Below are 25,698 nucleotides of genomic sequence, written 5' to 3' on the forward strand. Positions count from 1 at the left end.
TTATAGTACTGTATTGATGAGTAACTGTATGTATAAGACACTGGATGTGTGTGTATAGACCTAGGAAATAGTCGGCGGTATGTAGTATCTGGCATTGTTGTGTGTATGATTTCAAAAATAGTAGTCTGTGTTTTAGAGTGGGTGTATCAAAGTTTATATTAGAGCATCGGTATGTGCATCAGATTATCAGGTGGATGATATCATCAGTGATGTCACTGACCATGTCATGAGTGATGTAATATGTGACATCATCAGCCGTGCATTGCGGGCACGCAAGTTATAATTAGCTTAACTAACTATAACTGGCGACTTTCTCTGGTTTTATGAGTCAAATGTCCAACTAACTATAGCGTCCCTTAAACCTATGGTTTTTTCAGTGACTTTCTAAGGTTTTTTAAATGCTAATTGCTAACTATAACGTCTGTAAAACCATGTTTTTTTCAGTGAATTTCAAAGGTGGTTTAATTTTAATTTCATATTTTAATATTGATAAAACCTATATTTTTTCAAATAGTTTTTTACTATTTTGCAACTCTATTATCCTTTTTTTAAACTTTAAAAATTAATAATCGAGGGGCGTGGCCAAGCACGGGCTGAAGATAGCCTTGCAGCGAGGGAGCTCCGCCGTCCTACCTAGCCCATGACTATCCTGAACACTGATCCGTCCTACCCATCAACAGTTTCTGGGATCGGAACGCGAGCGGAGCCCATGCCGTCGATTCCGGTGATCGTAGGGAGCCCAGCGGTGGAGAGATCACCCCCGGAAGAATCGGCCTGCAGCAAGGCCTGAAGCCGGGGCCCACAGTACTGGGTCCAGCCGGTTGTGGAGCTCCTTCTGGCTCTCGGCGCTAAATTTCTGGAGTGGCAGCCGCTTGGGCAGAGACTGCCTGTGGGCACAGTGGCAGTAGCAGCGTGGATCGCGGAGCCTAGTCTGGGCTCCGATGTGTCAGAGAGCCAAGCTGTTCTGGGCGTAGCTGGGCGTGTTCCGGCCGCGAGGCGCAAGATGGCGGCGCGCGTCCCTGACTCTGGGTTGCCTCTGCCTTTAGGGTGGACTTACCTGCCCCCAGAAGCATTGTTGGCTGCATCGACGTCTGGGTCCCGCACCCCTTGCTGCCAGCACCCCCGGCGAGACGCTTCTGGCGGTGCCCTCCTTTTGAGACGGTGGCGCCAGGGCTCAGTGCGCCATCGGGTCCTCTAATTAATGATCTGCGGACCGCGATGGGCTGAACTGGCGAGCCCCGCCTAGATGATCCTGACCCGCTAAGAGTGCCCGCTCCCCCCTGCTCTGGCCTGCGTGATCCTGGGCCATCGGTGCAGGAGGAGCCACGTGGTTGCTGTGGTCTGGTAAGGCATGGGGGCGGGGATCGGTGGGGAGTGTGGAGCTTGTTTTGGGGGCTCCCGCCTCTTATCCTGATGGTGCACCAAGGTGCCTAAGACTTGTGGAGAGGCCTGTTGAGTCTGCCTCTTTCCGGCCCGGGCCAAAGACTGTACCTGGGCCCGGTCCTTAGACTGGGGCGAGCTCTTGTGACCCCTACTGGAGGATACACTACGGAGCAGTGGACTACGGCACCCGGGGGGATCTGTGGGGCCGGAAGGGGACCAAATCTGGCGGGATGCACTGGAGGAGAAGTGGGACGTAGAGCAGCGTGTTTGGTGGGTGCGCAGGTCGTGCGTTAGTCAAAGGTGACATCAATCCTCCGCATACCTCATCTCTGCCGCCATTGTCTGTTCATGTGGTGAACGTCTGCACCATATCCGACGACACCTCGCCGTCCCTTGTAACCGACTGGTTGAAGTGGGCGGGTGCAAGCCACGATGGATCGCGTCAAGACTACGGGACACCGTGGACCTAAGAATACGCAGTCAAATAAACTGGATCGCTATACTGTTCCTAAAGATGCACAACAGGCCAGAGACTCCGGATCCGGGGGACTGGGTGAGGAGGAGCAAAAATCTCGCTCAAAGATGTTATGGCCACCATCACTGGAGTCTAGACTCCTAGACACTGTGGCTATAGATGTCACCCTCATTAGGGCCGATATGGGCAAATTAAATGAGAAAGGTCAAGCAAGTGGAAATTACGACAGCTAGCCTAGTGGACGATGTCTCACAACTCCAGGGATTGGTCAAGGAGCGTCAGGACTATCGTACCTTTACCAACCTCAAGTTGGACGACTACGAAGCCCGCCTGCGTTGAAATAACATACGCATCCTTGGGGTTCTGGAGAAATCAGAGGGGCAAACGCCAGACCTGTTTGTCGAGGATATTATTCTCAAACATTTGCAACCCAAAGGCCTCAGTAAGTTCTTTGTTGTCGAGCGTGCCCACAGGATCCCGGGCGGCATCCCAAGCCGGGCGCTCTCCCGCAGCCCATGTTGGCACTGGTCCTGAATTTCCGCGACAGAGACATTATCCTTCAGAACTCCAGAGCTGGAGCCCCCCTGTGGTATGAGAACTCGGACGTCTCTTTCTTTCCGGACTTTACCCAATGGGTGCAGCAAAAAGACGATCAATCAATCAATCATTCAAAGCATTTATATAGCGCACTACTCACCCGGAGGGTCTCAAGGCGCTAGGGGAGGTGGGGTCCGCTACTGCTCGAAGAGCCAGGTCTTGAGCTGCTTCCTGAAGGCAAGGTGGTCCTGGGTCAGGCGGAGGTGGATCGGGAGGGAGTTCCAAGTCTTGGCGGCCAGGTAGGAGAAGGACCTTCCTCCTGTGGTGGCTCTTCGGATGCGGGGGACGGCGGCGAGGGCGTGGCCGGTCGATCAAAGCTGGCGTGTGGGAGCGTAGAAGTTGAGGCGGCTGTTGAGGTATCCTGGGCCTTGGTTGTGTAGGGCTTTGTGTGCGTGGGTGAGGAGACGGAAGGTGATTCTCTTGTTGACCGGGAGCCAGTGCAGATCTCTCAGGTGTCCGGAGATGTGACTGCGACGGGGGATGTCCAGGATGAGTCGAGCTGAGACGTTCTGAATCCGCTGGAGTCTCTTCTGGAGTTTGGCGGTGGTTCCGGCGTAGAGGGAGTTGCCGTAGTCCAGACGGCTGGTGACGAGGGCCTGGGTGACCGTCTTCCTGGTCTCGGTGGGGATCCACTGGAAGATCTTACGTAGCATGCGCAGGATGTTGAAGCACGACGAGGAGACGGCGTTGACTTGTCTGATCATGGAGAGGGATGAGTCCAGGATGAGTCCAGGATGAAGCCCACGTTGCGTGCGTGGTCGGTTGGTTTGGGTGCGCTTCCCAGGGCGGGGGGCCACCAGGAGTCGTCCCAGGCGGAGGGTGAAGATCCCAGGATGAGGACTTCCGTCTTGTCCGAGTTTAGTTTCAGGCGGCTGTTCGTCATCCACTTGGCTACGTCTGTCATCCCTTCGTGTAGGTTGGCTCTGGCGGTGGCGGGGTCGTTGGTGAGGGAGAGGATCAGCTGGGTGTCATCGGCGTAGGAGATGATGTTGAGGTTGTGTTGGCATGCGATGGCTGCGAGGGGGCTCATGTAGACGTTGAAGAGGGTTGGGCTGAGCGAGGAGCCTTGAGGAACGCCGCAGATGACTTTGGTGGCTTCTGATCTGAACGGGGGAGGCGGACTCTCTGTGTCCTTCCGGCGAGGAACGAGATGATCTATTCCAGTGCCTTCTCCTGGATTCCGACGTTGCTGAGGCGCTGCACTAGGGTACGGTGGCAGACAGTGTCGAAGGCCGCGGAGAGGTCTAGGAGGATGAGGGCCGCTGTTTCTCCGTTGTCGAGCAGGGTTCGGATGTCATCGGTGGCTGCGATCAGGGCAGTCTCGGTGCTATGGTTGGCCCGGAAGCCAGACTGCGAGAGGTCGAGGGATCCGTTAGACTCGAGGAAGGCGGTCAGCTGCTTGTTGACGGTCTTCTCGATGACTTTTGCAGGATACGGGAGCAGTGAGATGGGGCGGTAGTTCTTGAGGTCGGTGGGGTCGGCAGATGGCTTCTTTAGTAGAGCGCTGAGTTCAGCGTGTTTCCAGCTCTCCGGGAAGGTAGCGGTGTCGAAGGAGGTGTTCATGATGTCCCGCAGGTGGGGTGCAATGACAGCATGGGCCTTGTTGAAGACGTGGTGGGGGTAGGGGTCGGTCGGAGATCCGGAGTGGATGGAGTTCATCGTGCGGACGGTGTCTTCGGTGCTGATCGGGGTCCAGGCGCGGAGGGTGGTGGTGGGGGGTGTTGGTTCAGTCGTGGCGTGCGTCGGTTGAGTGCTGAAGCTGTTGTGTATGTCCGCGATCTTGTTGTGGAAGTAGGAGGCGAGTGAGTTGCAGAGGTCTTGTGAAGGGGTGATGTCGTTGTTTCCGGCGATGGGGTTGGAGAGCTCTTTGACGATGTTGAAGAGTTCCTTGCTGTTGTGGGCGTTGTTGTCCATTCGTTCCTTGAATGCAGTTTTCTTGGTGGCGTGGATCAGTTGGTGGTGTTTTCGGGTGGCGAGTTTGAGGGCAGTCATGTTGCTCGGTGTTGGGTTTCTGCGCCAGGCTTTCTTGAGGGCTCGTCAGTTCTTCTTGGAGCTCTTGAGTTCGTCGGTGAACCACAGGGTTTTCTTGCTGCCGGGTCTGCTAGGCGGGATCTTCAGAGGGGCGAGGTCGTCTGCGCAGTTGCTGATCCACTTCGCGAGGTTGGTGGCCGCCTGGCTTGGGTTCGTTGCGCTGGTGGGAGGGTTCATGCTCAGGGAAGTCGCGAGCTGGGCGGCTGTGATCTTGTTCCAGCTTCTGCGTGCAACCTGTTGCTGGTGGTGGTGGATCGTGGTCCTTCTGAAGCTGAAGTGGACGCAGCTGTGGTCCGTCCAGTGGAGTCCGGTGGCGTGGCTGAAGGAGATGTCCTTGCTGGAGGAGAAGACAGGGTCAAGCGTGTGGCCGGCGTAGTGGGTGGGGGTGGTCACCAGTTGCTTGAGTCCGAGGTTGGCGATCCTTCATGTCGATTTATTTATTTATTTATTTATTTATTTATTATTTATTTATTTATTATGGATTCATAATGCGTGTAGCTGCCTCAGCAACGAGGCGTCCCTGCGCACCCAGAAACCCAAAAAAGCAAGGGCCAGCAGGGAGAAGCAGCAAAGGGATTAAACAGCAGACGGGGGAAAGAGCCAGGTCTTTAAGGCCGTAGGAAAGGGCAGATGGTTTGGCATAACTCTCATGGAGGCAGGTAGAGTATTCTAAAGTTTCACCGCCAGGTAACTGAAGGAACGGCCTCCGGCCCTCGCTCTCCAGACGTGGGGGACACGAAGCAGTGCAAGGTCCGCAGATCGCAGCGCACGACCAGGCACGTAGGACTCCAGCAGGTGGAGTAACCCTGCTGGGGCCTGATGTGTCAAGATCTTATGCGAATAGCATAGTGCTTTAAATTTGATGCGCCTGTCGACCGGCAGCCAATGGAGCTTGGGGAGCACATGTACCACCGAACAAGATCTGGGCAGTGCAACCAAGAGCCGAGCTGCCGCATTCTGGACCCTCTGCAGACGCTGAATACTCGCCTTATTTGCGCCCAAATAAAGCGAGTTGCCGTAGTCCAGTCTGGACAGAATAGACGCCTGGACAATGGTCTGACGCATTCTCGGAGGAAAGAAGCCAAGCAATGGTCTTAGACCACGCAATAGCCCAAAGCAAATCCCAGCGACGACTTTCGTTTGTTTATCGAAGGTCAGACCGTTATCGAACCACACACCCAGGTTTTTCACAGCCTCTTTAGGGCGAGGGGCGGGCTTGAGACAATCCGGCAAACAATGCTCAGACCATAACTCCCGATCCTTGCCGAACAGCAGAATCTCCGACTTACTGGCGTTTAACTGCAAACAATTTGCCGCCATCCAGTCGGAGACAGCCAAAGGATCGTCCTTGCACTTACCCACATTGATATTGCATTTCTCCGAGAAAGCAATTACCAATTGGGTGTCATCGGCATAAGACACCAGGGACAGCCCCCTGCTCTTACCCACCTCCGCCAGGGGTCTGACGTACAGGTTGAACAGGAGAGGTCTTAGAACAGAGCCCTGCGGGACCCCCCGGTGCAGAGCAAACTCCCGAGAGTTACATGGAGGTACATAAACCTGGAAGGACCTGTCCTCAAGAAAAGACCAAAACCATTCCAAAGCCACATCTCTCACCTCCACTTCCCTAAGGCGTTTCAGAAGTATTTCATGGGAGACGGTGTCAAAAGCGACACTTAAGTCCAAAAGGAGCAGTGCCGTCGAATCCCCTACGTCCAGACTACCCCGGATAGCTTCTGACACAACCAATAGCGCAGACTCGGTACTATGCCGAGGTCGAAAACCATGCTGTGAAGGAGCAAGGATGGCATTCTGCTCGAGGAATTTGGCCAGAGTAGAGTTCACATAGGATTCCACCAAGTTGGCCATAAAGGGGAGCTGGGTCGGTAGTTCCTAGGATCACCAGGGTCCAGCAAGGTTTTTTTTAGCAATGAACAATCAATCAATCAATCAATGACACTTATAGAGCGCGTTACATACCCGTAGGGTCTCAAGGCGCTTGGGGGAGGGGGGGGTGCCGCTACTGCTCGAACAGCCAGGTCTTCAGCTTCTTCCTGAAGGAGAGGTGGTCTTGGGTCAGGCGCAGGTCGGTCGGGAGGGAGTTCCAGGTCTTGGCGGCCAGGTAGGAGAAGGACCTTCCTCCTGTAGTTGCTCTTCGGATGCGGGGGACGGCGGCGAGGGCGTGGTTGGCTGACCGGAGGTGGCGTTTGGGAGCGTAGAAGTTGATCCGGCTGTTGAGGTAGCTCGGGCCTTGGTCGTGTAGGGCTTTGTGTGCGTGGGTGAGGAGGCGGAAGGTGATTCTTTTGTTGACGGGGAGCCAGTGGAGGTCTCTCAGATGTCCGGAGATGTGGCTGTGTCGTGGGATGTCGAGGACGAGTCTGGCTGAGGCGTTCTGGATCCGCTGGAGTCTCTTCTGGAGCTTGGCGGTGGTACCGGCGTAGAGGGCGTTGCCGTAGTCCAGTCGGCTAGTGACGAGGGCCTGGGTGACGGTCTTCCTGGTCTCGGTGGGGATCCACCAGAAGATCTTCCGTAGCATGCGTAGGATGTTGAAGCACGCTGAGGAGACTTTGTTGACTTGCCTGGTCATGGAGAGGGAGGAGTCCAGGATGAAGCCCAGGTTGCGTGCATGGTCTGTCGGTTTGGGTGCGGTGCCCAGGGCGGGAGGCCACCAGGAGTCGTCCCAGGCGGAGGGTGAGGAGCCCAGGATGAGGACCTCCGTCTTGTCCGAGTTCAGTTTCAGGCGGCTGGTCGTCATCCACTCGGCTACCTCTCTCATCCCCTCGTGTAGGCTGGCTCTGGCGGTGGCGGGGTCGTTGGTCAGGGAGAGGATCAGCTGGGTGTCGTCGGCGTAGGAGATTATGCTGAGGTTGTGTTGGCGTGCGATGGCCACGAGGGGGCTCATGTAGACGTTGAAGAGGGTGGGGCTCAGAGAGGATCCTTGAGGGACGCCGCAGATGACTTTGGAGGCCTCTGACTTGTACGGTGGTAGGCGGACTCTCTGTGTTCTTCCGTCGAGGAAGGAGATGATCCATTCCAGCGCCTTGTCCCGGATTCCGACGTTGCTGAGGCGCTGTACTAGGGTGCGGTGGCAGACAGTGTCGAATGCCGCGGAGAGGTCTAGGAGGATGAGGGCCGCTGTTTCTCCGTTGTCCATCAGGGCTCGGATGTCATCGGTGGCGGCGATGAGGGCGGTCTCGGTGCTGTGATTGGCTCGGAAGCCGGACTGTGAGGGGTCGAGGGATCCATTCGTCTCGAGGAAGGCGGCCATCTGCTTGTTGACGGTCTTCTCGATGACTTTGGCTGGAAACGGGAGGAGCGAGATGGGGCGGTAGTTCTTGAGTTCGGTGGGGTCCGCTGTAGGTTTCTTGAGTAGAGCGCTGATTTCGGCGTGCTTCCAGCTCTCAGGGAAGGTGGCGGTGTCGAAGGATGTGTTGATGATGTCTCGCAGGTGGGGTGCGATGACAGCGTCGGCCTTGTTGAAGACGTGGTGAGGGCAGGGGTCGGTCGGTGATCCGGAGTGGATGGAGTTCATCGTGCGGATGGTGTCTTCGGTGCTGATCGGGGTCCAGGCGTGGAGGGTGGTGGTGGGGGGTGGTTGTTCGGTCCTGGTGTGCGTTGGTTGTTTGTTGAAGCTGTTGTGTATGTCCGCGATCTTGTTGTGGAAGTAGGAAGCGAGGGAGTCGCAGAGGTCTTGCGATGGGGTGATGTCGTTGTTTCCCGCGCTGGGGTTGGAAAGCTCTTTCACGATGTTGAAGAGTTCCTTGCTGTTGTGTGCGTTGTTGTCCAGCCGGTCCTTGAAAGCAGTTCTCTTGGCGGCGCGGATCAGCTGGTGGTGCTTCCGATTGGCCAGTTTGAGGGTGGTCCTGTTGTCCGGTGTAGGTTCCCTTCTCCAGACTTTCTCGAGGGCTCGGCAGTTCTTCTTGGAGCTCTTGAGTTCGTCGGTGAACCATGGGGCTTTCTTGCTTCCGGGTCTGCTGGGCGGGATCCTCAGCGGGGCGAGCTCGTCCGCGCAGATGCTGATCCACTTCGTGAGGTTCTCGGCGGCCTGGCTGGGGTTCGCTGAGCTGGCAGGAGGGTGATGGCTCAGGGTGGTGTCGAGCTGGTCTGCTGTGATCTTGTTCCAGCTTCTGCGGGCGGCCTGTTGCTGGTGGTGGTGGGTCGTCGTTCTCTTGAAGGCGAAGTGGACGCAGCTGTGGTCCGTCCAGTGGAGTTCTGTGGCGTGGCTGAAGGCGACGTCTGTGCTGGAGGAGAAGACGGCGTCGAGTGTGTGTCCGGCGAGGTGGGTGGGGGTGGACACCAGCTGCTTGAGTCCAAGATTGGCGAGGTTGTCGAGCAGGGTGCTGGTGTTGCGGTCGTTGTTGTTCTCCAGATGGAAGTTGAGGTCCCCCAGGAGGATGTAGTCAGCGGAGGGGAGGGCGTGCGGGCTGACGAAGTCGGCAATGTCCTCGCTGAATTGTGTGCGTGGTCCCGGAGGTCGGTAGATCAGGGTGCCTCTAAGGGTGGTGTTTGGGTTGGTGTGGATCTGGAAATGCAGGTGCTCGGCGCTGGTCAGGGTGTTGTCGGTGCTGGTCGTGATACGGATGGTGTTCCTGTGGATGATGGCGATGCCTCCTCCCATCTGGTTGGCGTTGCGGTCCCTCCGGACGATCTTGTAGCCCTCTGGGATGGCGATGGCGATGTCGGGGGCTGAAGAGGCGTTCATCCAGGTCTCCGTGAGGAAGGCAACGTCAGGGGCTGTGGTGTCGAGGAGGTTCCAGAGTTCAACGGCGTGTCTGTGGACGGAGCGGGTGTTGAGCAGGATGCACTTGAGGTGGGTGCTGCTGGTGTTCGACTTGGCGGGAGCTGGTGTGAGGCAGGTCCGGATGCAGGTGAACTTGCAGGCGTGGCAGCTGAAAGGTCCGTGGGTGCGTCGTGGGGTGGCCTGGTTGCAATCTGGTAGTCGGCCGGTGTTGAGTGCGATGAGGGTGGCGGCGGAGTACGTCAGGCGGGTCGGTCGGGGTCTTCGTGGGCCAGGGGTCCTGGCACTGGGCGCGGTCCAGGCGCGGACGGGCGCAGACGGGCTTACCTTTGGCGTGCCTTCGGCGCACAATCGGCGTGCCCGCTGCGCGTCAACGCTGCGCGTTCGCACGGTCGCCATATAAGGCGAAGTGCGCGGGTGGGTGGGGCAGCTGGGAGGCGGGAGCGGGGAGGGAACAGAATGAAAAAATGGGCGGGGTCAGCGGTGGTGGCGGGAGCGGGGAGCGGGGAGGGAAGACGGAGGGCGGCGAGATGGGCGGGAAACCAGGAAGGAGAGCGCTGGCCCGGGCAGCAAGTATCTAGACAATCCAGGCACACGCTAACACGGGCACACAAGTAGGGAAACAAATACAGGCACAAATGAGGGTCCAAACAAAGAGAAGCAGACAGCAGTGGAGAAAAAAATAAATACAGGCACAAATGTAGGTCAAAACGAAGGAAAAACAACAGCAGCGGAGGAAAAATAGATACAGGCACAAATGCAGGTCAAAACAGAGGAAAAACAACAGCAGCGGAGGAAAAATAGATACAGGCACAAATGCAGGTCAAAAACGAAGAAAAAACAACAGCAGCGGAGTCAGCCGGCAGCGAGGCAGCGAGGCAGAGGGCAAGGCAATGGGGCACACACTCAGCAGCTGGTGGCCGTGCGGCGCGGGGGTGTCCCACAAGCATGTTTCCAAGCCTGAGGAACGAATGCTGAGCTCAAGGACAAATTAGCCAGGTCAAGGCTCACAGGAGAGTGTAGCTGGCGAAAGAGGGCAGGAGTCATAGAATCAACAGGGGAACCTGATTTGATTTTTAAACACAAAATCTCAAAAGCTGAGGAAGTCAAAAGCAGAAATTATGCCACGCTATTTGCCCCCAGATTGACTACAGCTTCTGGCACCCCTCCCTCCAAAGGGGGGGCAGATACATCTTTTCCACTTTGTTAACAAAGTACTGCGCAAGCTCATCACATTGATGGTTGGAGGTGATGGGGGTAACCCTCTTTGATCCCGCGGTCTTCATGCCTTTGAGCAGGGAGAAAATAGTCTTGGCGGGGTTGGAGCTAGCTAAGATTTTATTAGCCACAAATTACGCACGTGCTCTGCGAATGCACTTGTGGTATTGCTTAATAGCCGCCCGATATTCTGTCTTTGCAGACGTCTCGTATGAGCACGCTCTAACTGCTTACAGCCCTTTTTAGCTAAAGTAAGCGACTCATTAAACCATGGGTTGGAAGGTCCTCGCCCCTTTTCCCTCGTTTGTCCGGGATACAACTATCCAACCCGGGCGTCAGCCATTCCTGAAAGCACGAGTGGGCCTCCGCATCACGTGGAAGCCGAGGCCTATGCTCAGCTAGCCATCCAGAAAAGAGGTCCAGATCTAATTCGTGCCAAGGACATTTAGGCACTCGGGCAGGGCGGATCACTTCCGTTTTACCCTGCAATTGCAGAGCAAATGAAACCAAGATGTGGTCGGTCCAGACCTGCGGGACCGGTGCATAGACAGTTAAAGGACTCAAGTTAAAGAAAATAGGGGCCAGCAAGTGGTCAGCCACATGAGTACCATCGAGAACGTGCTGCGTTAGCTGGAAGGCCTCTAAATCAGCCAGAAAACTGGCGATCTCAGCTTTCCCCCGTTCTCTAGATGAAGGTTAAGGTCCCCAAGGATGGTGAAATTTGCCGCCTTGCTAGCCCATGGTCCTACTACTGCGCTCAGTAAGTTATCCCTGAACAGACTAGACGGTCCTGGGAGCCTCTAGATTAGAAGGCTAGATATGGTGGAATTATGATGACGCTGGATTTTAAATTCGGCGCTTTCACAGCCTGCTATATTTTCCTTGAACAGGCTAAAAGAATAGGCTTCCTTGGCGATCACTGCAATGCCTCCCCCTCTCCCCCTCTCTGTATTAATAGCATCTAGCACAAACCCTTGAGGTAGAGCTAACCAGGGCTCAGCCACAGAGTCTTGAGTAAGCCAAGTCTCAGTGAGGAAAAGGACATCAGGGGACTCATCAATTAGAAGATCAAACACCTCAGCATGGTGTTTCGCCACTGAGCGGCAGTTCAGACTAAATAACCTATATTAACAGTGGCCAGCTGGACAAAGGACCCGCTCAGATGGAAACAGCTTAAATGCACAGACTTGACAGTAGAATGGGCATTCTTCAAGGGCCCAAGGTGGCGAGGGACAATTGCATCTCAAAGCAAAAAGCTCTTCCCGTGAATACCTGATAAAGTCGGAAGAGAAAGATGCAGGGGTCCTGGCGACTGGCGACGGCCCGGCGTGGACGGGCGCAGACGGGCTTGCCTTTGACGCGCATTCGGCGCCCCAGCAGTGCGCACGTCCGCTGCGCGGGCACAGCTGTGCCTGCATTTGAGTGCTCAGGGCCAGAATGACAACCCCGCTAACCCAGCACTTCCCCCAAGATGGCGGAACACTCAGCCGCCCCCAGGAGAGCTATGTTCAGATGCCTTGCCCACCACCCTTAGCACGAAGTGCCTCCAGCAGTACCCAGCAGCCCACAACAGGTGACAGTTTAAAATTGTAAATTTTAAAACAACAGGAGAAGCAATAATTGAATTATAAAAGCAAAGTTCAGCGCAAAATCAAAGCATGCACTCCTGGCTCAAACCTCCGGAGTCTGGTCAAGCGTGTCCTCAGAGATCAGGGAATGGAGTACTCCATGCTATTCCCTGCCCATCTCTGGATCGAGGCGGAGGGACAAGTTTGGTTCTTCGACCATCCCGTGGCAGCTGCAGACTGGATTGAGAGTAGGAGTGCGAGGAGTCCGGCCGACCGAGGTGGGGGTGGCACTGACAATAGTCAACCGGCCTGAGAGGAGACCTGTCCAGGGGCCGGGATCGTACTTTTGACAGAGTGTGGTGGGTGGGCTTCTGGTGTCTTTGCCGTTTGGTAAGTGGACTTACATGGACTTGAGTTACTTGCTTAAGATGGGTGTAAAGTAGGTTTGCGGGGCTGGGTGGGAGCGGACTAGATCTTCCCCCCCTCCGGTTTTTCTTTCTCTTTTGAACATTGTTCTAGGGCGACAGGCACTCTGCAAGTTTTTGATGGGCAGTTTTAAGCCCGCAGGGCAGCGGGGTGGGGGGTTGTTGGACGGGAATGTTTCATTTCTGGTTTGAAGTTTTGATTGCATCAGCAACTGCTATCGCTACAAAGATTGGGGGGGTGGTATTGAACGTAGTGAATTTTGATATATTTAGGTATGGCACCAGTGGGGGATGGTGGGGTTAAATTTTTGAGTTGGAATGTCAATGGGCTGTGGGACAAAATCAAGGGTAATGTTGTTCTCCAATGTATTAAGCATCACACCCCTGGCATCGTTTTGCTGCAAGAAACCCATTTAGTTAAAAATGCATGTAGGGCAATGCACAGGGGGGGCTACGTCCTACTGGCTCATGCGGGCTTCATCACGGGCTCCCGGGGGTTGGCATGCTGATGAAAAAAGCCTTTCCCCATGTAGTGCAGAATACTTGGTCGGATGCTAGAGGACGAAATGTTGGAGTCTCAGGCACGTGGGAGAGTCACCCTATTGCCTTCCTTTCGGTTTATGTACCCCCTGGCCTTCAGGCAACCACGTTTAGGGACTTGGGTGCGCTGCTGCTGGCGATCCCTGAGGGCCTCTTGGTGGTGGGAGGAGACTTGAATTTGGTGGTTTCTGGGGACTTGGACCAGCACCCTCCGAGGGCTCTCCCTTGCTCTCACTGCTGGGTGCCGGATTTCCTGGAATTCCTGGGACTGGTGGTGAATGGAGGGTCTTTCACCTGACGCTTCCCAATATACCTTCCACTCCGGGCACATGGGAGTCTCTCCAGAATTGATTACTTTCTGATACCTGCATCCCAAATTGCCCATGTCCGGGATGTAAGCCATCTGGCTAGGGGCATATCAGAACACTCGCCGGTGTGGCTCCATGTGACGCTTGGTTACCAACAAGTGGGGCGAGTCGCCCCCATCAATCCATCGTATCTTCGCGATCCTCATATTCGCCAAGGGCTCCTTAAGGCTATTGATGACTATTTCAATGAGAATGAAGACTTAGTGGATTCCCAGCAAGTGCTTTGGGAGGCATTTAAGACAGTGATACGGGCCAAGCCCTCGCCTTAATTTCTGGGGAAAGGAAGGAACAGCGCAAAGAGTTGATGGCGCTGGAGGCAGAGATGGGGAAACTGGAAGCAGATCTAAATATAGCTGTCACACCCGACAAGCTCCACATTCTCAATCTTAAACAGCAGGACTACAGTTCAGGGACGATTGTATGAGGTGGGCTACAAGGCCGAGAAACTCTTGGCCTGGTTGGACAGGTGGGCAAGCAGGCTAGTACCAGAACTTCGAGGGCAGGAGGGTACTTCTCTGTCGGAACCGCAAGCACTTGCGGACTGTTTCGCGTCCCACTACCAGGCTGTGTATACTTCGGCAGCCCCCTACCCTACAGAGGACTCCCGCCAGGTGCTCACCAATATAACTTTGCCCAAGCTATCGGCGGTCGAACATGACTTCATGGACAGTGACATGTCCGTCGACGAAATAGCGGCTGCCATACGATCGCTCAAGCCGGGTAAAGCCACTGGCCCTAACGGGCTACCGATTGAGTTGAACAAGCTCAAACCAGACAAGTTGGCCCCGTATCTGAGGGCCATGTATGAGGACGCAAGTCAAGCAGGAATCCTGCCAATAGACCAACGTACTGCCACAATCGTTACTATTCACAAAGAAGGGAAACCCAAGACGGAATGTGGTTCCTACCGACCGATATCCCTGTTGAACGCTGAGCCCAAGATCTTGGCTAAGCTTCTTGCTACCTGATTCTTGACGGCGATTGGTTCTTTGGTCCACCCGGATCAATCAGGTGTCATACCGCACCGTAACATGGCGCTGAACCTGCCCAGAGTTCATGGGGTTCTGGGCAGGGCGGCTTCCAAATCGGAGCCGGCGGTTATAGTTTCCTTGGACGCAGCCATGGCCTTTGACTCCATTGAATGGCCCTACCTTTGGGCGGTGTTGGAGAAATTTGGGTTTGGCCCCAAATGCATACAATGGGTACAGTTATTGTATTCCCAACCTATGGCCCAGGTGGTGATCAACAACAAGAAGTCGACTGCCTTCGAGCTGGGCAGAGAGACCCGTCAGGGCTGACCCCTGTCCCGGTTGCTGTTTGTCCTAGCGTTGGAGCCGCTGGCAGCGTGGATACGTCAAGACCTGATGATAAGGGGTATGCGTTGGTCTTCAGGCTGGGAAGACCGGATTTCTCTTTATGCGGATGACATTCTTCTGTACTTGTCCTCCCCAAGGAGATCATTGATAGTGGTCCTGGATATTTTCACGCTCTTTAAACGGTACTCCGGCTACTCCATCAACTGGAGCAAATCCCTCCTGTTCGTGGTGGGGGGTGAGCCCCTGACTCCGCCGCGGGAGTGCCCACTACAAATTTGTATCGAAGAGTGTACATACCTGGGTATCTTCCTTTCTCTAGATTCCTCTCTTCGTTATTCCCGCAACCTCCTGCCCCCGCTGCTTCAGCTGCGCAAAGACATTACCAGGTGGAAGGCGCTCCCCCTCTCCCAGCTAGGTAAGGCTGCCCTTTTTAAGATGATGTCTCTACCCCGATTCCTGTATGCCCTTCAGAATTCCATGGATCCGATACCCATGTCCTATATCCGAGAGGTCGAGAGCCTCCAAAGGGATCTACTGTGGAATGGTAAACCTCGCATTGCTCTCAGCAAACTCTCCCTAAATTGGTATTACGGAGGCATCAGCCTCCCAGACATAGAAATGTATTATTGGGCGTCCCATCTGTCCTCCAACAAACCACTGCCCCTATGCCCAGCCTAGTGACCCGGGATATAACATGGATAGATGGCTCCTCTCTGGGAGGGCCTTTAATAGAGCCCTTTATTCTAGGCCTCGGCGCTATCCACTTACAGGCCCCACTAAACATTCAGTACGTGTCTGGCATGCGGCCACCAATTGCCTAGGCTGAAGAGGGAAGCTGACGCTCACGACAACGCTATGGGACTCCGAGCAACTAGGTGACCTATGGAAAAGTAAGGGATTTGACAAATGGCATCTTATAGGTATTGCATGCATATAGGACTTGTGGGACAAATCTGATATTAAGTCTTTTGCAGCGTTACAGCAGCAATATAGCTTGGCCGACTCGGAGCGCTTCCGATACACACAGGTTTAAGTATGAGCGCAATATCCGCTCCGCTCGTGAAATTTGTGAATTTTTGGCAATTTCGCGATCCGCGATTCTCGCGAAATTGCCGAAAAATTTGCGAATTCGCGAGTGGGCGGATTTGTTTTTTTTGGCCCACAGGAAGCACAGTTAAGGCAGGTGCGCAAGTTGAAGCTAACTTTGTAACCATTTTAGAATGGCGCCGGCAAGCTGCCAGAGTGCTTGCTGGCGCCATTCTAAAATGGTTACAAAATTAGCTTCAACTCGGGCACCTGCTTTAACTCTGTAAGTGCTTCCTGTGGGTCAAAAATTAAACCTCAACAGGAAGCACTTACAGATATAAATAAAGCAGGTGCCCAAGTTGAAGCTTAAATTCAGTAACGTTTTAATCAGCCCAAAACATTAGTGAGCACGGTCGAGGCTGGGCAAGTGTGCTTTAACCCCATATCTGCCTTCGAAAATTATCTGTAATACCCGAGGGAGGTCTTTGCATCCCTGAGTTTCTCGAGCGCAACCCCCGTGTAGTTCCTGTGACCAGGAGGCTGCTTTCTCCTCACCTGCTGCCCTGCTCGCTCTCTGACCCTTTATACACGAGGCATGTTGACACGCATAGAAGCCCCGCACCACACACTAGCGGTATCAAACGTCTTCCCGCCCTTTCCCAACTATGATGGACAGCTCACTCAAGGGACCTCGGCGCCTTTTGGCGCTGTGGCAAAGTTACAGGCACACATGGTCAGTGGAGACAAATCTTCTGGCCCTACGCTGCTGCAGTGTAGGAAAAGCACTATCATTTACCCAACGAGGTAGCACTTACTGGATTAGCCAAAAGTACTCCAGTTTAGTAGAGGTATTGCACAAAACGGTGGCATCTTCGTGGATAACTATGCAGGGCAGGATTCATTCTGGCACGAGTCTCCTGTCACAAAAATTAAACCTCAACAGGAAGCACTTAGAGATATAAATAAAGCAGGTGCCCGAGCTGAAGCTCAAATTCAGTAACGTTTTAATCAGCCCAAAATATTAGTGAGCGACCCAACGAGGTAGCACTTACTGATTAGCCAGTAGAAAGTACTCCAGTTGAGTAGATGGAAATCGCAAAAAAATCCGTGATTTCGCTGGAAAATCCATGAATTCGCAGACTTTTTTGCAATTTCACATGAATTCGCAGATCCGCAAAATTCGCCCATACTTACACAGGTTCGACTCGCACGTCGCACACACTTACAACCCGGGACCGCGCTGCCGGAATCATCCCCACCGGAAGAGAGGGTGCTGGATGGTCATCTCCCTGACAGTACCGTTTCTCTGATATATATATAAAAAAAACTGGTCAACAACATCTCGAATCCTCTTCTGGCTCTCCGAGAGAAGTGGGCCAGGGATGGCACAGAAATGGATGACGAGGAGTGGCAGGAGGCAGTCTCCTCTCCCAGAGTTGTAGTAATACAGGCTCGTCTCCGTCTCGTCCAATTAAAACTCCTCCACCGTATCTATGTAACAGGGCCCCAACTGGTACGAATGGGAAGGGTAGAAGAGGGAGCCTGCAGGCGGGGATGTGGCCAACTGGGAACCTTTTTTCATATCCTTTGGGAATGCACACAGATCCAACCCTACTGCCGTGATATTCACAACATTATCAACACTGTTCTGTCTGCACAGCTCCGAGTGGAGGCTCGTAGGTGTCTTCTAAACATCTGGGAGCCGACTGACTTGAATGTCTGCTTGACACAGTGGGTGACTCTGGGGCTCATGCTGGCCAAGAGGAATATTGCCAGGCGATAGGGGCTGTCGGCTCCTCCCACGGCACAGGAGTGGGAAAAAGACATGGATTGGGAAATGTTTAGAGAAAAGACTGTGTATGTGTCACATGGGTGTCCCAAAAAATGGTCTTGTGTGTGGGGCTTGTGGAACTCTTATCGTGGAGATATTTGTCAACCACCTCTGACCCCTGCATGTGACAATCCCCTGTCGCCCTAGACCTTCCACCATGCATGATTGTGTCTCGTGAAATTGCCTGCTGTACCACTGATGCCTATCGATCTTCTCCTTCTGTGTTGTCAAGCATTGCTGATGTTTGCTTTTTCTTAAGAAAAAATGGTTTACAAAAAACAAAATATGTAATATTTTATATCTTCCCCCAAAAATATGTATATCATTTTAAATTTTTGGGGGAGAAAACTACAGTCCCGTACCGGTAGTCTACCAAGCTCGATCAGCACGCGAATGCTATATACCACATTTAAATGATGCGCATTTCGTATCCGACGGGTTTGTGGCACCGCGTCCCGCGTAACAACATATACGTATGAGTTCGCGCAGCTGCTACTTTGGTATGTGGCGGGTACACACTACCAAGCCATGCATTACATCATGTACCTATGGGGTCGCGCCCGCTGTGCGTTGCGAATGCGGCGAGTGCACGCTGCCATGCACCGTGTTACGTCATAGACGTACCTTGTCGTGCCGCGTATGCCATTCCGTCGTGTGTTTTTTTTGTCTCAAAACTATATCTAAATAACTTTAAAGTGTATATGAGAATAAGCGATAATCAAAAATATTTTAAGCATTTATATATTTCTAACTGTAATAAACTTATATTATAGTAAATATATTTTCTCAAACTCACATTGGGTGCGGTCTCCTTGCGCACTGGGTGCGCGATTGCCATGTGACCATAAAAAAAAGGATTTCATTAGTTCATAATATTTCCCATTGTAACAGTTCGAAAACGCCACCCATTCTAGTCAATATCTGTACTGCATTTGATGAGACACAACTCTTCTACTTAGAGTGCTTTTTTCTAAACTTTTTGCAATATAAACATATCTTACACTAGTGTAAGATATGTGTATGCAACCATCATCTTCATCAATATTCATGGTCTGTAAATTAGCCTTCCACCTGTGATAGCCATACACCTAAAAGTTACATAACTGAAATTTTCTCCAATACCAGAGGTAACATGGTTGCATACGCGGTCCACAGCACAATGTAATATAGTACGGCCCAGAGATAGTATCCTACATAGATAATGAACACACGGAAACAGATAGATTGTGTAAGTGGGTACGGGCACGTGCACTTGACTCCTTTTTATTACCAGGGTCATATATCGAGTGACGTCTGTGCTGAATGCGTGTGGGGTAAGTGTAAACCAGCCCTCCGGGAATGGTTGCTGTTAGCATCAACTACAACAGTAATCATTGGATCACATACAGAGATTCAATATTAATAGAATCAATAATGTGTGCTGCAGTAAGGTAGGGACAGTAGATGTGAAATAATACAGAAATAATTCTATCGTAAAAGAACCACAACTTGTGGTATACTGAGACACAATTAATAGATCTGAATAAATACACAAAAAGATTATATCATAAACTCTTCATCAGTTCTAGTACACTCACATAGCCACATCAAAAGCATTCAGCATGTGCACAGCCAGCGATGATGCGTGCTACGGGCGGGCCGTACTAGGAGCAATATCTGTTGCCATCAATACTGCATCATCTGCAATAGTGACTCGATCTGAATTGTGAACCCTGCTGTCTGCAGTGTAGGCCAGAGAGAGCAGTCAGCAAGGACCCACAGCTACGTAAGGTGACTTGAGCTGCCCAGTTTGTAGTAAGCGAAGCAACAAAAAAGCGTGTGCGTAGCCTGCAATGATACGTATGCATGGTGCAGACAGTGCGCACTGGAGCAATGTCTTTTCCTACAGGACTACCTCATCTACATTAGCGACTCGATCTGAATTGTGAACACTGCTGTCTGCAGTGTTAATTGAAGGCAGTACTCACACAGACATCCATGAATACTTTTTCTCACTTCCTCTTCACAAATTACAACAACATAAATTACAGAAAACTCTGCAATAAATAAATCAAAACAATTCGAACTGCGATTCCTGCTGTCCACTGTGTAGATTATTCCGTGTTCCTTTGGACTTGCAAGATGAATTTAGTCATTGTAGTAAACCTATAACTCATGTAAAGAAAGTTCTCCAAGCAAGTATACTAAAAGGATATTTTGTATATTTCAATAGACGTAGTTAGTTGCATACTGGATTCTGTAATTAAACAATCACCACTTGATCTAAATTGTGAGCCCTGCTAACCGCAATGTAGGCCAGAGTTAGTGGTCATTAACGCCTCAGAGCCACGTGCCGTTGGAAGCACGAAGTTGTTGGCACCTGATCGCAGGGGGTACACAGAAATCATCACAGACTTTAACTTCTGACATCCTCAATCATAGAATCAAGACCCCGTTTCACTGTTGGGACCTAGAGTTGGTTGCACCTGGTCGAAAGGAGTACCTTCATCTCCACTCTCAGATGCAGTTCTATCATCGTCCATTGTAGGATCAAGACACCTTTCCACTGTTGGGACCTAGAGTTGGTTGCACCTGATCGCAGGGGGTACACAGAAATCATCACTGACTTTAACTTCTGACATCCTCAATCATAGAATCAAGACCCCGTTTCACTGTTCGGACCTGCTGTACCGCGGAGTAGTCCAGCGACTACAGTCAACCAAGCCTAATAATCATGTGCAACAGTTAACTACGGAATCACAGAGTCTGATACACCTCAACGGAGGGAGCTCTGTGAAAAGCAAGCAGCAGGTAATATCGGACATCGTCCATTGTGGGATCAAGACACCGTTCCACTTTTGGGACCTAGAGTTGGTTGCACCTGGTTGAAGGGAGTACCTTCATCTCCACTCTCAGATACAGTTCTAACATTGCCCACATTGGTATCAAAACACCGTTTCACTGTTGGTACCTGTTGGACTACTGTGTTAGTAGTATACAGAGTACTCTACGCTTCAGGGCCTCAGGCTGGACGCTGTGTGCCTGTCTCACGGTAGCCAGCATTAATCTCAGGAGCCTTCCGAGCTCGCAGACCTCGGCCCAGGAGCTTCCGCCGGGCACATGGTGGGCCCTCTTTCACATACGGCACTGTCGAATTGTGAACTGTGGGGCATATATGTGTCGCAGTGGCCATGACGGTTTCTGGATACCAGCACACTGAAAGCATCATTCACGCAGCCACCTTCGCTCACACCGTCTCACTCGTGGTGTTGTAAGCTGCGCAGACCTGGCAGACACGTTCGCCATTCTGGAACAAAACCACACCCACATCCAGAGAAACGTGCCTCCTCTTCATACCCCTACGCTAGCCTTGCGTACGCCGAGCAAGCCCACTACTCCAAACATTTGGGGGGCGGGGGAGGCACGTACACGCTACCTTTCCGTAATCTTCCCTACTGACTGTACTATCATGGTTGCGTCCACTGTCCACATCACTCAATAGACCATCAGTGTATGTTGACATGTACATGTCTGTGCTCTGCATACTCAAGTCTGTCCGGCACATCCCTTCAACACTTTGCATTGTATACTTTTATAATCGAGAATTACTTGCCACCTTCACACATACTTTGCTCCCATCCCTCCCCGCATTCTCCATCGTGTGGCAGAGGTGCCATGCCATGTTTGCCGTGTGTACATGGCTAGCCACGGTTCCCACAGTACGTAGTGCTGTTCTGTCTGCTAGGTGTACATGTTGTTTGTCATGTTGTATGTGATTATATAAGGTAGCTCGTTTATTCACGAGCAGTGGTTTCTCCCATTTACATATCTCTGTCTTAAAGAGCATACAGAAGTTTTTCTCACAGGTGAAAGGTTCGACCACAATGGCAGTCATTTATTACTATCCAAGAATGTCCAACTACACTGCGCTTCTATGCTTACAGCCCCCAATCTTGCGTCCTTTCTTAAAAGGACGCCAACTCCCACAATCAGACCAACATTCACACAGCTTTCTAAGTGCAGTTATCTGCTTCTCAATAACATGCACTCCTACGGAATGTGAGCTGGCATACTGCATGACCTTACTGTGTCAAACCGAGTAACTTCCTGTGGCAATGTCTATTCCCACTCACACAAACTAACTCCTCAACTTCAACTTGGCCTTCAATCCCTACTTTGAAAACAGATTTGATTAAACAAACCGAACTGAAAGCGCTTTTGTTCAGAACAGAAGTCTCCCTCACTCTGCAAAAGAAATTAATCGACTGCAGATACCACGAACTTCAAGTTAAATATGAACCTCCAATTACACTTTGTGAATTGTTACACAATTTTCAACACAGCTCACACTGAAGGTCTGGCACATTTTTTAACACGGTCTCCTACGGCCTTCTAACACTCTTTCAAACTGTTTTTCTTTTAATACCAGATTTCATTCTTTCGATCATCTCTGGAATAACACGAACAGTGCCCATAATTCTTGTTCTCTTTGCAGCCATCCTACTACTAATTCTGCTTGTAAACAATGGCTACGCTCTCTGTGGTAACAACTATGTCCGACAGAATACGCCTCTACGCCAAGCTACATCAATACTGTAAAAAAATGGAAAAACATTTCAGCTACCTCCCTCTATTATCGGAGCCAGCTACAACATAACATTTATTTACACATATGCAATATGCGTACAACCATCTTTTGATTGCAAAACATGCCCATTCGACTGGCGAATGGATCTATGCCTTGCCAACATCCCAACAATTGCTCCCGATATCCAGCAGGGAATGCAGTATCTTGAAAACCATGAACGTGATTGTTCTGGCTGTGGAGCAATGGCGAATGCAATGCAAAAAGGTATCGTGGCCGAATAGGATTTCTGCGCAGCCGCGAAAGATCTCCTGCAACGCGCGACCTTTCACAACATCGCAGATTGCCTGCCAATTCAAATTTCTGCTCCAATGTTCGAGGAACATTACTGTCCCTTCGAGGATATGAATTGGACCGCTTTGCTTTTCTCACACAATGGCAACAATAGCCTCTTGGAACATTACGCATCTCAAGCCGCTAAAGAACTTCTGGACTGCAATATTTAAGACTTGTAAGAAACTCACATTATTCTTGGGTGGATTTTTTCCATCTTTTTTAAATTTTTCCTTTACTTTTTTTATAATACACTTCAATTCTACTACTTTGATATAATAACTTTCTAAGTATACTCAGACATTTGAACTCTGTTCGTTATTGCCCTTTATGTCTCCACTCTAACCAGGGATTGGTGATGTAGGGCCTATGCAAATACTCTATTTACTTGCTAAATTAGCCTAAACCCGAAACACACATTTAGAAACCACGTCTATTCTTTGTGCAACCGTCTCTCTATCTACCTGTTATCCACGAAGCCCTTTCACACACATTTACTCATACTCAGCCTCAGCTCACAACCTGGCGATAAAATGAAAAAATACGACTTTCGTTAGGAACTGGTTGGCACAGTGTGGTAATCATATCCTACCTTTATTTTCATTATACAATTTAGTCATTCATGTCTAATAGCTATTGTTTATGTCACATAGAACTGTAACATGTAATGTGGAATTCACTGATGCAGGAGCTTCGGTTTGAATACAGCAGAAGCGGTTGAAGTTTGTCTCAGCTCAATGCCTTAGCTCTCTACACAAGAATGTTTTCTTTAAACAGCTGAAGACAACAATGTATGGTTTGACTAGAAAGGTACCGAATGTGCTTCTCAGAAGCGCAATGTTTGTATTCCTCCTCAAAGTTCCAAGGGGGGTAGAACTAGTACCAATTCTGACACGCACCACATTGAATCTACTGTACAACAGATTGCTGACTGTTCTACTGTTGATCATTTTGTGCTACAAAAAAGCAGTACCAGGGTACCTAAAAAGTTTGATGATTACATTTTGCAATTTCTTTTTTTTTGTTTCTTTTCTTAAAGGATACATGTGGTAATCAAACCCTACCTTTATTTTCCTTATAGAATTTAGACTCATTCAAGTCTAATAGGTATTGTTTATGTCACATGGAACTGTAACATGTAATATGGAATTCACTGATGCAGGACCTTGCATTTGAAAACAGCAGAAGCGGTTCAAGTTTGCATCAGCTGGATGCCCTAGCTCTTGCACAAGTGGGTCCAATTATGGCACTTAAATAAAGAAACTTTCTATATCATTTTTAAACTCCATCCCTTTATTACACACAGCCACTTTCTTAGACACACCTCATTTCACCATTTGTCTTCTTTGGCATTGTAACATTCTGCATTATATTATTCACGATTATTTCTTTATTGCTGCTTGCTAAAACACTGCATTCAAGTCTTCAGACTGGTAGGCGGTAAGTAGTTCGCTTCCCACTCACTGTATAGTATAAACGCATACTAACAACACTACTTACACAGGTATGCTACAGCGGCCAGTATCCTACAGCACATCACTTTACAGCAATCAGCTCACGACTTAGACTCACAGTTTCATCCCTGAGTCTTCAGACCGGTACCAGTGAGTAGTTTGCTTCCCACTCCGGCTATATTCTAAACACATACTAACACCACCTGCACAGCTATGCTACAGCAGCCAGTATGTTACAGCGCCCATAGCACATCAGTTTAAGCACTCAGCTCACTGTTTAGGCGCATGGTTTCATCCCTGAGTTTACCGGTACCTCACCTCAGGAGCATCTCACTCGAGGCAAAACAGCACTTTCACACCGGTATGGGTAAATACTTTGCTTCTTCCAGTATGCTACAGAGCACGCAGCTCACAGCTTAGGCACATGCTTTCATCACTGAGTTTACCGGCCCCTCACCTCCGCACCATCTCACAGTAGGCAAAACAGCACTTTCACACCAGTAGGGGTAAATACTTTGCTTCGGCCGGTATGCTACAGCGACCAGAGCACATCAGTTTACAGCACTCAGCTCACAGTTTAGACGCGCGCTTTTATCCCCGAGTGTACCGGCACCTCACCTTAGCACCATCTCACAGTGGGCAAAACAGCACTTTTCACACCGGTAGGGGTAAATACTTCGCTTCGGCCAGTATGCTACAGCGCCCATAAGACATCAGTTTTCAGCACTCAACTCACGGTTTAGGCCCACCCTTTCATCCCCGATTTTTCCGGCACCTCACCACGATCTCACTCTGGGCAAAACAGAACTTTCACACCGGGAAGGGTAAATACTTTGCTTCACACTCCCTCTATAGCACACCCTAACCACCCTACAGAGCTCACATCGCTCCTACCCTCCTCTTTCCTACTCTTTTCGCCCTTTTTTCCCCTTACTCGCTTCAACGGAATCACAAAATGGTGGCCAACACTTCAAAAACGATGTAACGGATTTACACCAAACAAAGAAAAGCGTGCTTTCTAGACCAAGACACTTTTCCCTGCCAAATTTGGGGTAATTCTGTTCACCCGTTCGACCTGTAGCCTTGTCTAAAGTTTCCTATGGAAATTAACATGGAGAAAACACGTTTTGGGACCCTCCTTTTTTCTCGGCTCCCCCTTGACGAATCGCCCCCAAACTTTCAACATAGGAGCTGATATGACCAAAGAATTTGTTTTAAGAATGTCATGAAGATTCATCAAACAACGCCAAAGTTATAAGCAAAACAAGGGGAACAGCAAACTTTTCTGTACATGAGACACAGACCCCGCAGTGTCAGGCTAGATGTCTTTATTTAACCTTGTTCCCACGAACGATGACGCGTTTCGGGCTATAACAAGGCCCTTGATCACATGCGGAACAACATCGCCATACTTTCGAGTGTTTGCTAAGTGCACGTCCACCTCCCAGGTTCCGTGTCACATGCCCAACAATAGTGAAGACAGACTGCAACTTCAACTTAGTATAAGCACAACATCACATTGCAAAGTGCTACTCGCTAGTGAATTCACAAAACGTTTCAAAATGTATAAATACATAAATAAATAGATACATACACGGTCACAATTCTTAGCGTGGAACTGAAGGGGAACAGCACCATGAATACTCTAGAGCGGGACTGAAGAACAGCACCCTGAATACTCTAGCGGGGGATTGAAGAAGAACAGCATCATGAATACACTAGTGTTGGATTGAAATAAAACAGCACCATACGTATTCTAGAGTGGAACTGAAAAAGAAGAGCACCATGAATACTCTAGAGTGAGACTAAAGAAGAACAGCACAATGAAAAC

General features: G+C 50.8%; 1 protein-coding gene across 7 annotated transcripts in view; it reads left to right on the forward strand.

Annotated features, from left to right (window-relative positions):
* The window catches only part of LOC144772195 (NACHT, LRR and PYD domains-containing protein 1a allele 3-like), an 884,004-nt gene that overhangs the window by 711,310 nt on the left and 146,996 nt on the right, over window positions 1-25,698 (forward strand). The gene's annotated exons all lie outside the window — the stretch shown is intronic.

The sequence above is a fragment of the Lissotriton helveticus genome, chromosome 8 (genome assembly GCF_964261635.1).
Source record: "Lissotriton helveticus chromosome 8, aLisHel1.1, whole genome shotgun sequence".
In the NCBI taxonomy this organism is placed as follows: domain Eukaryota; kingdom Metazoa; phylum Chordata; class Amphibia; order Caudata; family Salamandridae; genus Lissotriton; species Lissotriton helveticus.